Here is a 13,030-nt window from a genome sequence, read left to right on the forward strand (position 1 = left end):
GTGGTGCGACGGGAGCGAAACCAGAAGCTCCTGTGCACCCCATGGGGAGTGCACAAAATACCGCCCCCCGAATCCTGGCACCCTAGGCGACCGCCTAGGGTCACCTAATGGAAGCACCAGCCCTTCCTCCATAGATAAATTAGTAAATGAAAAAGGAAGCTTTTTGTTAGATCTAGTTTCGGAGAGACCTGGAAGAATGTTCTGGACAGCTGACTGATGTCAAATATTGATTTATTATAGGTACTTATCTTTGAATGTAATTATTTCAGTCAATGGAGTTAAGCATAAAAATTGAGAACCCTAATGGTGCATCAGGGTCTTGGGCCCAAATCCTCACACGTATTCAAGCGTCTAACTTGGATACCTACAATAATTCCGTAATTAGGCTCCCAAACAGAGGCAGCGACTTTGTGATTTCCCCAGGTGTGCTGGACTCCTGCTCTGCCCCAGGCCCTGCCCCCACTCCACCCTTCCTCCAAACCCCCACCCCTGCCTCTTCCTACCGCTGCTCCTCCCCTTCCCCACAGTGGCTCCAGCATGCTGCTGAACAGCTGATCACTGGCAGGCGGGAGGCACTGGGGAGAGGGGGAAGAGCTCATTGGCGGGCCTGCTAGCAGGTAGGAGGGAGAGAAGCTGATCCATAGGGATGCCAGTGGGTGTTGATCACCCACTATTTTTTTCCTTGGATTCTCCAGCTCTGGAGCATCTGCCATTAGAAGTCTGAGTGCTCACTCAGTCCATCCGAAAATCAGGCCATTTATTGAATAGTCCAATTATGGATTTAGTTGCCTACTTGTTGCCCCAGTATGTTCAGTTATGGATGACTTTGTGACTGTGCAAGTTTGCATAAGATGACTTTGACAGAGCAAGGAATTGAACCAAAAACTCTTAGTTCCCAGTCACTTGCTTTTCCATCTACGCTACAAATAGGAAAATTCATGTATTGTCCAGGAAATAAGGAGAAGCAGGAAAGCTAAAAGGGGGCAAAAAACTCTCTACAGTTTGCACCTATTTCAGAGCCCTGTAGTTTCTTACATTCAGTGTTACATTGAAAAATGTTAAAACACCAGAGTTCAGCATAAACTGCAAAGCAGACCTACTACATGCAATCTTTGAGAGAGGAACTAATGGATTTGTTCATCTTAAAATATCTTGCCTAATAAGTTGTTTAATATTCTAGAAGTTCCTCTGCCATGCTAGTGTCTCCGTACACATTGTGTTACATTCTCATGATTCACAGGGACTCTGCTCATTGAGAAGGCTGCAGGCCCTTAAGTATATACTAAGCATTAATATTTGAATGACAAATCTTCCTTGCACTGTGCTAGTTAAACTCTTTCCTCTCTCCCTTCTCTCTTCAACTGCCCAGGAAGGAGGAGAGGTTTGGTTTGATTTGTTCTAATAACCTTGAGAGATTCTGGGAGGCAATTAATGAGACTGAGCAAATGGAAAAGAGGAGGAGGAGGAAAGAGAAATGATCAGATAATTGGGGATGTTCACAAGAGCTTCCCGTCACATAGATAGCCAGCAGGGATTAATGCTTCAAATACCCCTGAGGTTGATGGCTCCAAGTTGTGGAACAGTAAATGGTGGAAGATTCTTCTGTACAAGAGAAGAATTCATTAGGAGGGCAAACACAGAGCTAGAATGAAATGCTAATAAGGTCAGAAAACTATCGGCTGTTGTGATACATATTGTAAAAATGATGTGCCTTGCTATACAATATAAAAAGCAAAAACCTCTTAAATGCTGCTTAAACATTTTAAATGCCACTACTGCCATTTATTCATCAAGCTCTGTATCTTTCAAACAAATAATCTCCCACCAAGGTAGCTCAAATGTTCACAAAGATACAGGATTAGAAAGCTGCTAGACATGTGTGGGCAGCAGGGGCAGTGTTAATTTATACCTTCTTGACAAGAGGCTAACTGCATTCAGGTGACACTTCAGTGCTGTGAGAGGTAATTTCTGGCACTTGCCAATAGACATTTAATGAGATGAGTAATCAAAATAGGATTATTTCAATGTAATTAGTGAGCTAGTAAAATGCTTGAATGACTAATTTGGTTTTTTTTTCCCCCCACTTCACACCAAATCATTTACTACCTGCAGCTGCCACCAATAAGTGTACAAGTAGGTTTGGAAGTTTGAGTTAGTAAATATATAAAACATTTAAATGAACAACGTTTCACTTGCGTGGTCTGCGAGGGAAAGTATGGCTCCAGGATTGCTCCTGTTGACTTAACTGCAATAGAAAACATGTTTGTATAGAACTTATTTTCCTGCCTGTGTTGCTAAATGGCTACATTTTTTATTTGATATTGTTTTCAAGATTTCCTAGTGAATATAATTATTTTAAATACAGCTAGGGTAGAATTTTCAAAAATGTCTAGGACTTAGGGCTTCTAAATCTCTCGGGCACCTCTGAAAATGTTCCCCTAAGTGCATTTCAGTGAGACCCTGTCCCGTGTTTGGCTACAACAATGGGAGGGTGACTCTGATATAGATGCCAGAAGTGCAAGCCCCTACCAAAGTGATTCAGTCGAGAGGGAGGGCCTAGGGGGCCATGGCCCCATCACTTTTAAAAGTGGGAGGGCTCTTCCCCCTGCTTTTTACCAGCCGTAAGGGTAAAGTGAGGGGAGTCGGAGTCCTGGGGGCAGCGGCGGCACCAGCGTTCCAAGCCCTGCTGGTCCCTGTGAGGGTGGCAGTCAGGCTACCTTTGGTGGCTTGCCTGCGGGAGGTCTGCCAGTCCTGCAGATTCAGCGGCAATTCGGTGGTGGGTACACCGAAGGTGCGGGACCAGCAGACCTCCCACAGGCAAGCAGCAGAATCCGCAGGACTGGGGACTTCCTGCAGGCAAGCTGCTGAAGGCAGCCTGCCTGCTGTGCTTGGGTTGGCAAAAAAGCTAGAGCTGCCCCTCCTTGTGGGGGAAGAAGTGGCAGCGCAAGGGTGGAGCCATGGTTCTCCACTGCTCCTGTGAGGGAGCGCCTGTATGGCTAAGAAGGTAACTTAATTTCCATGCTATTCAATCCTGGGTCTCTCTGCTAAACCCTGAGTCACTTAGCTGCCCAGGCCAGAATGATCCACTTGAGGTACTGCTTGCTGCAGCCTAGACCTCACTGTGCCTCAGTTCTCCAGCTACAAGAAGCTGATACCAGTACTTCCTTATCTCACAGGAGTTTACACTGTGAGGATAGATACATTAGTGTTTCTGAAGTGTTCAGACCCCCTGGTGCAGGGCGGTGGGCACATAAGAACCTAACCAGATAACTTGTATAGTCTATGATATATATCTAATAAGGACTAGCTAAACAAGTTTCAGAGTGGTAGCCATGTTAGTCTGTATCAGCAAAAAGAATGAGGAGAACTTGTGGCACCTTAGAGACTAACATTTACTTGGGCATAAGCTTTTGTGTGCTAAAACCCACTTCATCAGATGCATGCAGTGGAAAATACAGTAGGAAGATATATACATACACAGAGAACATGAAAAGATATCTTCCTACTGTATTTTCCACTGCATGCATCTGATGAAGTGGGTTTTAGTACACAAAAACTTATGCCCAAATACAGTAACTCCTCACTTAACGTTGTAGTTATGTTCCTGAAATATGCTACTTTAAGCGAAACAATGATAAGCAAATCCAATTTCCCCATAAGAATAAATGAAAATGGGGGTGGGGGGCAGTTAGGTTCCAGGGAAAACAATTGCCGGACAAGACATTATATACATATACAGTATAAGTTTTTTAAAATAATTTTAAACAAACTATTTAATACTCTACTCACCAATGATTGTGAAGCTTGGTTGAGGTGGGGCATGGTGGGGTCGGAGTGCAGGGGCTTGTCCCACTCTGCCTGTCCGATGCTCTTGCTGGGGGTTGGGGGCTTGCCTACTCCCCGGCTGGAATGCTGGGTGGGAAGAGTGGGATAGGCCCCCACACCCTGACCCTGCTCCCATCTGGAACACCAGATGGGCAAGCTCCTGCTCCCCAGCTGGAACGCTGGGCGGGTGGAGCGGAGCAAGCCCCCATGCCCCAACCCCACTCCCTGGCAACAGCACCGGGTGGAGTGGGGGCCCCTGGCTCCCTGATCCTGCTCCCTGGCAGGAGCATCAGGCGGGTGGGTGGAGCAGGGCAAGCCAAACAACCTTATCATAGAGTATTGCATGACTTTAAACAAATATGTTCTCTAACAGATCAGCAACCTAATAATGAAACCATGTTAACTGGGATGATTGTAGCTAAGGAGTTACTGTAAATTTGTTAGTCTCTAAGGTGCCACAAGTACTCCTCGTTCTTTTAGCTAAACGATGCAGAACATGAAAATGTAGCATGATGAAGTATCCACAGGGCCTTCTCTTGCCACTTATTGCCTAGGCCTCTGGGTGTGGATCGTTTTGCTTATTTAAGGGATATATTGCTTAGGTAGAACTCAGACATTCCCTTATTTCCATGCAGCCTTCAACCTTTCACAGCTGGGGAAGCAGGCTGAGTGGGAAAGGGACTTCCCTCTATTAGAGAGAGAGATTACTGTACTGCTCACCAAGGAGTTTTTGGATTGCTGGGGTACACTTTTTTTTTCTGGGGAGCCAATACGAGTCTGAGATTTATACGTACATGATGTTGTTTAAAGCTAAATCTTTGTAACATGCGAATGGCAAAACAAAAATAAAATGTTTTGCTTACTGATGCAGTATAAGCTAAGTTTGTGACCAGATTGATGCAACCTGCTAGTCAGGTAATTCAGAATTGTGAGGATGGCACTGAAGATAGAAGTGGACAACCCACTGCAGCAGTCAGAGTTTGAAGTCAATGTGTACTGAAAAATACAATATCTTGCTGAAAAGTTTAAGGCCCCAAATACATGGTCACAGTCAAGATGTTTACTCTTTTTCCCTCGCTTTGCAATTCACAGAGAAATGGCACTTGGATCAGAGTGGCTGGGCTGGCTTCAATCTTATGATGCACCAATTCAATATTTAACATGCATCCAACAAAGTGGGTATTCACCCACGAAAGCTCATGCTCCAATATGTCTGTTAGTCTATAAGGTGCCACAGGACTCTTTGCTGCTTTTACAGATCCAGACTAACACCGCTAACCCTCTGATATATTTAACATTGTGATTGCTGATTGGTTTAAATGCAAGTTCTCTGCCCAGCTATATAATTGATTAGAGACTATGTCCTCCAATTTGGCAAACCATATCTGAATTTTCCAGGCATGCTTTAATTAATGTTTGTTCTCATTATGCAGAAAGGGTGAAAAAAGAAATACAACTCTAATTACCTCCAAACTATTTTTTAAAGTGCTAATTTGCTTTGCTGTCACTAAGTCACTATGAAATGTGGCACATTTTGATCTTTGCCCTTTTTAAAGCTTTTAGGAATCATTAAGTTTAAATGATCAACCTCTTTGACTTAAGCTACATAACTACCCAGAGGAGCTCTAGAAGCCCTCAAATCCATAAGGATCGACACAAGAAAGGGGATGACTTACAAGATGTGCAGCCATGTGTATCTTTCCCATTACCTGCTAGGCTGAGCCCTTTGCTACGTTCGGTGCGTACCACCCTTCTCTTGTGTTGTATTCGTGTAGGGGATAGGGGTACCACTGAACCCTCTGACTCACCAGCCTAGGCTCCCTCTCACTATTGTGCTGCTGGGACAAGCCAGGAACAGCTCCTGGTCCTACACTTCCACCAGCATTCACACAGGCAGGGACAAAACGTGCCACATTTCATAGTGACTTAGTGACAGCAAAGCAAATTAGCACTTTAAAAAAAATAGTTTGGAGGTAATTAGAGTTGTATGTAAGCTACACTTACATGCAGGCTGACCAGCCACTGCATGAACCAACAATAGAGAGGCTATAGCCAAACTAACCCCCAGCTCCCTCGATCAAAACCCCAATCTGCATGAATTTATTACCCAGTTGCCTCTCCCTCAGTGTGGGGAGGAATATGCACACTTGTGGTAAACAAGCTGAGATTTTCCCCCGACACTTCAGTCAAAGGCATGCTGGTTTAGATTAAAACATAAAACAAGTGAACAAGTGTATTAAGATAGCTTTAAAGTAATTATACACAATATAAAATAGATCAAAGCAGATTACCTAGCAAATAAACAAAACTGCAAACTAAGCCTAAAATTCTAGAAAAATTGAATATGAATTAGCAGTTGCTCACCCTGACTGATGATACAAACAGCCTTGCAGATTCTCAAGGCACAAGCTTCACTTGCTTTTCAGCTTGGACTCCCCATCCCCATCCCCATTCCCATTCCAAGTCCTTTTCTTTCAGAGCTTCTTTCAGGTGTTCAGTTGTGGGGGAGTGAAGAGCAACAGCTGATGTCACTCCCTGCCTTATAGAGCTTTAGCACTGGGTGGGAACCCTTTGTTACAAAAACACTTCCCAGCCTAGTTTGTTGGAAAATACAGGTTGCTAAAATGGAGTCCAGCGTCATGTGGGCTGGTCATATGCCCTTGCAGAGTCATAGCAGCCATTATTTACAGGCTGGCTGAAACATCCACAGGAAGGTCATCAGATGGGGGGATAAGCTTCTCCTGAGGCCTCTTGTTTTCCCTAATGGCCCTTTACCCTGAATGGGCCCTGCACAACCAACTATTTAGATTGGAAGCATCTTGCCTTGTAGTCACCCACGTGTGACTACATGTGAAATACAGATATGTAGTCCATCTTCTTAACTTCAGATACATGCACACAAACAGGATAATCATATTCAGCAAATCCAATGACACCTTACATGCTCCATGTTGTACAAAATGCATCATAATTATGCCATAATCATATAATAATATCACTATGAAGAATATGGGGTGCATGTCACAAGTGGATTTATTTTTGTGATCCCTGCAAGGCATGTACTGTGGCACAAAGTTGGATAAAGCTGGAAGTGGGCTTACAGATTATGCAATGAGATAAAAAATTAATGGGAGGCAGTAGTAATACAAAATGTAACATTTACTTCATTGTGGTTTACTTGTAGCAAAAAGGTTAACACTAGGGTGACCAGAGAGCAAGTGTGGAAAATCAGGACACCTTTTTTCGGGCGGGGGGGCAGGGAGGATAGTGGCATCTATCAGCTAAATCCCCTACTATCAGACCATCTGGTCACCCTAATTAACACAGACACAGAGTAGATGTTCTCATTGGCTGGCTAAACCTTTTTAAAATCCTGCTCAGATCTTGCCCTTAGTGGTATCTGAAGGAAATCAGTTTCCTGGACCAATTATGCAGTGTTAGATAAAGGGGACAGTTGTTAATATATAGTTTTTTATATTTGCTGGCTTTCTGTTTCAGTTACTATCTTGCCACTTCATTATTAAAAATAGTAAAGAGGAATAGCTGTCGGATTCATACATTCTCAATACCATTCTCTATTTTTTATATTTCGGTTGTGACCTCCTATTACATATCTTCCATATAAACTAAACAGACCCTAGCTCCTTGGTGTGGAAGTTTCCATAACTTTTCAATCTTGTAACCTGTCTTGCAAGCCCTACTATTTTTGAGACAGGGTGAGCTGACTTTGGGGACATTAGTCTTTGACACATGATCTATAGTATTTTCTATACCATTCTTTGTACGTCCTAATACCTGCATTGTTTAGGCCACTGCTGTGCATTGAGCATAGGTTTACATTGAATTGTTCACACCGATAAGCAGGTTTTTCCCCTGAGCGGTTACAGTTAGTTTTGAAATGCAGCAATGTTGAAGAGTGTCTCAGATTGTTCTTTTCAATGTGCACTACTACAGATTTCTTAATGAATTTAATCTATCACCCTGCTTCCTATCCACCTCCTCATAGCTTGGTTAGGTCTAGGTCCCTCCGAGTTTTCTCCAGTTGACTAACCTAATAATTTTGTGCCAGTTGCAACTTTTGCCACTTCATTGCTCACCCTTTTTAGAGATCAATAATATATTTACCACCACCAGTTCTACTAAAGACTCTTGTGGCACTCTACTGTTGACTCTTTCCCATGTTGAAAATCATTTTATTCCTATACTTTCTCTGTCTCTTGACAGTACATAACTTGAGACTATGCTGTTTCCTAAGCCTCATTGAGGGATATTGTTAAAGATTTTTTGAAGGTCTTGTATTAATAAATTACATCTGCTTATCCACTATTTTGTTTATTAATGTAAAGCATTATAGTAGCTAAGAGGGGAATGATTTTCTTTTACAGGAGCTGTGTGATTTGTCCCTACCATGGTATGTTTATGTACGTAAGTCTATTTTTTATTATCCTTTTAGCCACTTCTCTTGCTATTGAAATAAGGCTTATGGGCCTGTAATTCTCAACTGGCCCAAGAATCATTTTTAAAGTACATTTGCTACCCTTCAGTTCTCCAGCATAGATGCTGATTACATGTTTTTGCTGCAGCCCACCTGAACTCCTTCAGAGCTCTTGGGTGCATATTACACTGGTCTACAATTTTTAAAAAGTCATCTGCTTCAGAGATAAAATGTGCTATTTATTATGTATTTTGATGTGCTGAATTCAGATATGACAATTAAAACAACTGATTGGCTACTGTTTCTAAGATATTTAAGTTTTTACATTTTATGTCTATGTATATTGTGTAGATAGTAGAGTTTTAATCATAAATTGTAAACCTAGGTCTTTTCATGAGTTTATGCTTGCTTTACATGATATTTCACCTGTCCTGTTTATATAACACTTTAAAAATCAGCAAAAGGGTTATATAAATAAAATTTATTATGAAACAAAAGGCAAAAAACTATTCTGTACATAGTTTAGTCCTATTCAGTGTCTACTCGGTGCTTCTTCGCTTGTCTCTTGTATTCATTAAATGGAGCATTTCTTGTCACTGTTCAGCAATAGTCTGCAAGCATTGATGGGCTCCATTTGCCCTGATAGCCTGCCAGGAGATTCCACTGCTGTAGTGTGGAGCCCAACAGCTCTGCCTTACTCTTGGGTAGTTCCAAATCCCTGACAAGGTCATTCAGTTCACCTTCTGTTATGAGGTGTGGTTCAGAGGAGGAGGATGGGAGAAAATGTGGGTCCTGTGACATTGATGGTTCAGGACCAGAAGTTTCATCCTCTTCCTCTTCTGACTCAAGTGAGAATGATTCTGGTGCATCAGGAACCGGCAGTCCTTCTCCGTGGGGTACTGGGCATATAGCTGATGGAACGTTTGGATAATGCACAGTGCACTTTTTCTTTTTTGACACACCTTTCCCAACTGGAGGCACCATGCAGAAGTAACAATTGCTGGCATGATCTGTTGGCTCTCTCCAAATCATTGGCACTGCAAAAGGCATAGATTTCCTTTTCCTGTTCAACCACTGGCAAAGATTTGTTGCACAAGTGTTGCAGCATATGTGTGGGGCCCACCTCTTGTCCTGATCTCCAATTTTGCAGCCAAAAGAAAGGTGATAGGCTTTCTTAACCATAGTGGTTATACTGTGCTTTTGTGATGCAAAAGTCACTTCACCACAAACATAGCAGAAGTTATCTGCACTGTTCACACAAGTACGAGGCATCTCTGCTCACTTTGGCTAAACAGAAATGTGTCCCTTTGCAAAATCAAACACTGACAAAGAAGAGAGCACAACACTGTATGATTTCTAGAGCTGATATAGGGCAATTTGTTCAGCAGAGTGATGTAAGCTTCGTTATGATTGCATCATCTATGACCTGTAGGAATAACATGATGCCATTCATATCATGTATGATGCAATACCAGCTTCAGATTGCATCATTCATTGTTTTGCCTAAAAAGCAAGTACTGTCCAAACCCAGTCATAGATTTATTCACAGATCCAGTCAAAGATGTATTTTAGTCATTTCTGGTTTAAATTGAGATCCCTTCCCTTTATAACTCACTTATCCTCCGCCATTCCCAAGTCCTGGGGTGTATATACTGACCCAATAGCATATCTTGAAAACTAGAGCCAATCAACAATTTTAAGCATCATTTTCGTTCTCACAGTGACCCAGAATTAGTAAAGTTGGACCACATTTATTTCAGAAGCATTTTGGCTGTAGAGCATTGTTATCCAAGTCTGGTGTCCTGTTTCTTTTCTCTCACTTTGTTCCAGCACCTCCCCTGACAATGCCTCATTTTTTTTAGCAGAAAAGAATAGATCCAAGTAGGTATCTCCCTAACACCCTAAAAAAACAGATCAGTGTAATTGCAATTTCTTTGACCTTCAATTGCTCCTTTTGAAACTTTATTAAGCCATCAGCCTCACCAATCTTCTCATAAGTTTCCTGCTTCTGCTGTACTTTATATCCTTGGCTATTTACAAGGTCCTCCTTCGCCTGCCTAATTTCCACCTTAAATTTATGTGCCAGAGCTTCTACTCTTTTGCTATTGGCCTCTCCAGGGTTGAGTTTCCATTTTCAGAATGGTACCTATGGGGCTAGAACAGACTCTCAAACTTTGCCATTTAACATACACTTTTTTCTTCTTTCCTGTTTTGTTCACGGGTATGCATGTCTTCCATGGCTCAAGCTCTAGCCTCAGTCTAAGGATTTTAATTTCTTCACACTTGAGGATCTTTTTGACTAGCTTCCTTAGATGTATGACACTTTCCCTCTCAGCTGTCACTTGCTCCCCTATGGGAAGAAAGCCCCCACTGCTTAACCATTCCAGAATTTCCCATCTTCCCATCCCCACCAGCCATCCATGGGAAATTCCCACCCTAACATACCCACTACTACTGGCCAGTCTGTGTCCACTCTGCCTTAATCCCAGCTCTCTGAGCTTCCTACTGACTGCTTTGAAGGTGTTCTCTCATCCCACTAACACCTTCTTCTCATTACTAGCCCTATGGCAAGGCAAGATCCTGAACAGAGGAGGTGGGTCACATGTGTTGTGCTGAGGGCTCAGTGAGCATTTCTGGAAGAAAAGCACCCTTCACACAAGTGTCTCTACCACTGCTAACTCCTACCGTGCATATCTCCAAAAGCCGTGGGAAATAGCTACTTCCCATGCTTTAAGGCCCTGTGAAATAGACTGTTTCCTAAGGATTAAACTAATGCACATGTTAAAGTCTCAGATACTTGTATTCATGCTTAGTTACAATCAGGAATTAACACCTAACATGCATAGAATCAGAATATTGAACCATAATAAAACTGAACGTGAGCTATTTGCCATGTGCTAGGTTTGGTTATCTGTATCATTGGCACTAAAAGTCATCTTCTGCATGCCAGCTCCTCCATAGTGGTAAGACTGCATGTTATAAATGGGTAAGGCCAGCAGATCCCCTTGGCACTATTTACTCTGCATTCACGCGCACGAATACAAACTGTCCCTTGTTTGTGAGATCTTCCTTCTGCTCAACAGTGCTGCCCTAATGAGGCAAATCTTCCATATAACTAATGGGAGTGTTACTTGCTTTAAGGTCTGCAGGAATGGCTGCAGACGTAGACTGAAAGTAACACATTCAGTGTCCAGCTTCATCCTTTTCCTAGCCCTGTATTTCCCCTTCTTTTCAGTTTCTTTTGGTGCACAAACCATTTATTTTTAATGGCTCTGAGGATAACAATTTGGAGAATGCGGTTGCTGCGTTCTCTACTGGCTGGCTGTGGCATGTGAATTACCAGCACTAGAATTAAGTGGCAAATTTTTAAACTAACATGGATAGTGTTTGGTTAACAATTTTTAAAAAAAAATTGACATTCCTGACCAGTTACGCTTAGGCCATACTGAGTCATAAACTTACGTGGCACAACTAGTTCCCTTTTTAATCAAGTTACAATGTCCACAGCCACATTTTCCAATACTAACTTGGCCAATTAGTTACGTCAATTTTTCCAATTAGTTTTTATGCAAAATAGGAAATCTTGTAACTACCCTACACTACAGACTAAATATCAAAATTTCTTTAAAAACAATTTAAAGGTTTCAAAATGTCATAATTTTTACCATTTCCATTCATGGCTGGTGCTTAAATATTATGGTGATGATGGTCACCCATCTAAAAAACATAGCTAGATAAAATGTGTATAAAAATGGATACCAAACATTATCAGCAAAATGAAGAATAGACTCCTGAGAGGGTAGCTTCCACTTTCCTGTTATGTCCAGAAAGTAAGGGAGGATGGGCAGGTTCTTTATTCTGCAGTGAAATCTGTAGGAAAGAACAGCGTGTTGAATACTATTTGTAGTCAAAAGATGCAGTAGGTATCTTCCCAGTAAACAATTCTTTTATTTCTTCCAGATGCAGATGGGAAATCTGAGCCCAGTACTGCTAAGTCAGAGGTGGGCAAACTACGGCCCACAGGCCCCTCCTGCGCGGCCCCTGAGCTCCTGGCCCAGGAGGCTAGCTGCGGGTCCCTCCCCGCTGTTCCCCCTCCCCCACAGCCTCAGTTCACTGTGCTGCCAGGGCTGCGAGCTCTTGTCAGGCAGCGCAGCTGCAAAGCCACAGCCTGACCCGGTGCTCTGTGCTGAACGGGGGCATGGCTGGCTCCAGCTGGGCGACATGGCTGCTCTGGGCGGCATGGCTGTAGTGCTGCCATCCAGCGGTGCTCCAGGCAGTGCAGTAAGGGAGCAGGTAGGTTGGATAGAGGGCATGGGAGTTCGGGATGGGGGTGTGCATAGGAGTTGGGGGGTCAGAGGGTAGGAACAGGGAGGTTGAAGGGGGCAGGCAGGGGTCCTGGGAGGCAGTCAGGGAGAAGGGGTGGTTGCATGGGGCAGGGGTCCTGGGGGGGAGGGGCGGGGGTCTGGGGGGATTAAGAAATGGGGAGTTGGATAGGGGGCAGGGGCAGGGCCATGCCTGGCTATCTGGGGAGGCACAGCCTCCCCTAACCAGCCCTCCATACAATTTCAGAAACCCAGTGTGGCCCTCAGGCCAAAAAGTTTGCCTGCCCCTGCTCTAAGCAATGGTCTCTTCTGATCTCTTTCAGCCCACTACTTAACCACTCTGCATGTGGACCACTGCATTTTGGGAGCTGTGGTCCACACAGCTGCACTTCTCTGTTAAAGGGGAGGGCTGAAAACCCCCAAACATCAAAAATAAAAAAATCTATTG

This window comes from Gopherus evgoodei, chromosome 2 (genome assembly GCF_007399415.2).
Source record: "Gopherus evgoodei ecotype Sinaloan lineage chromosome 2, rGopEvg1_v1.p, whole genome shotgun sequence".
In the NCBI taxonomy this organism is placed as follows: domain Eukaryota; kingdom Metazoa; phylum Chordata; order Testudines; family Testudinidae; genus Gopherus; species Gopherus evgoodei.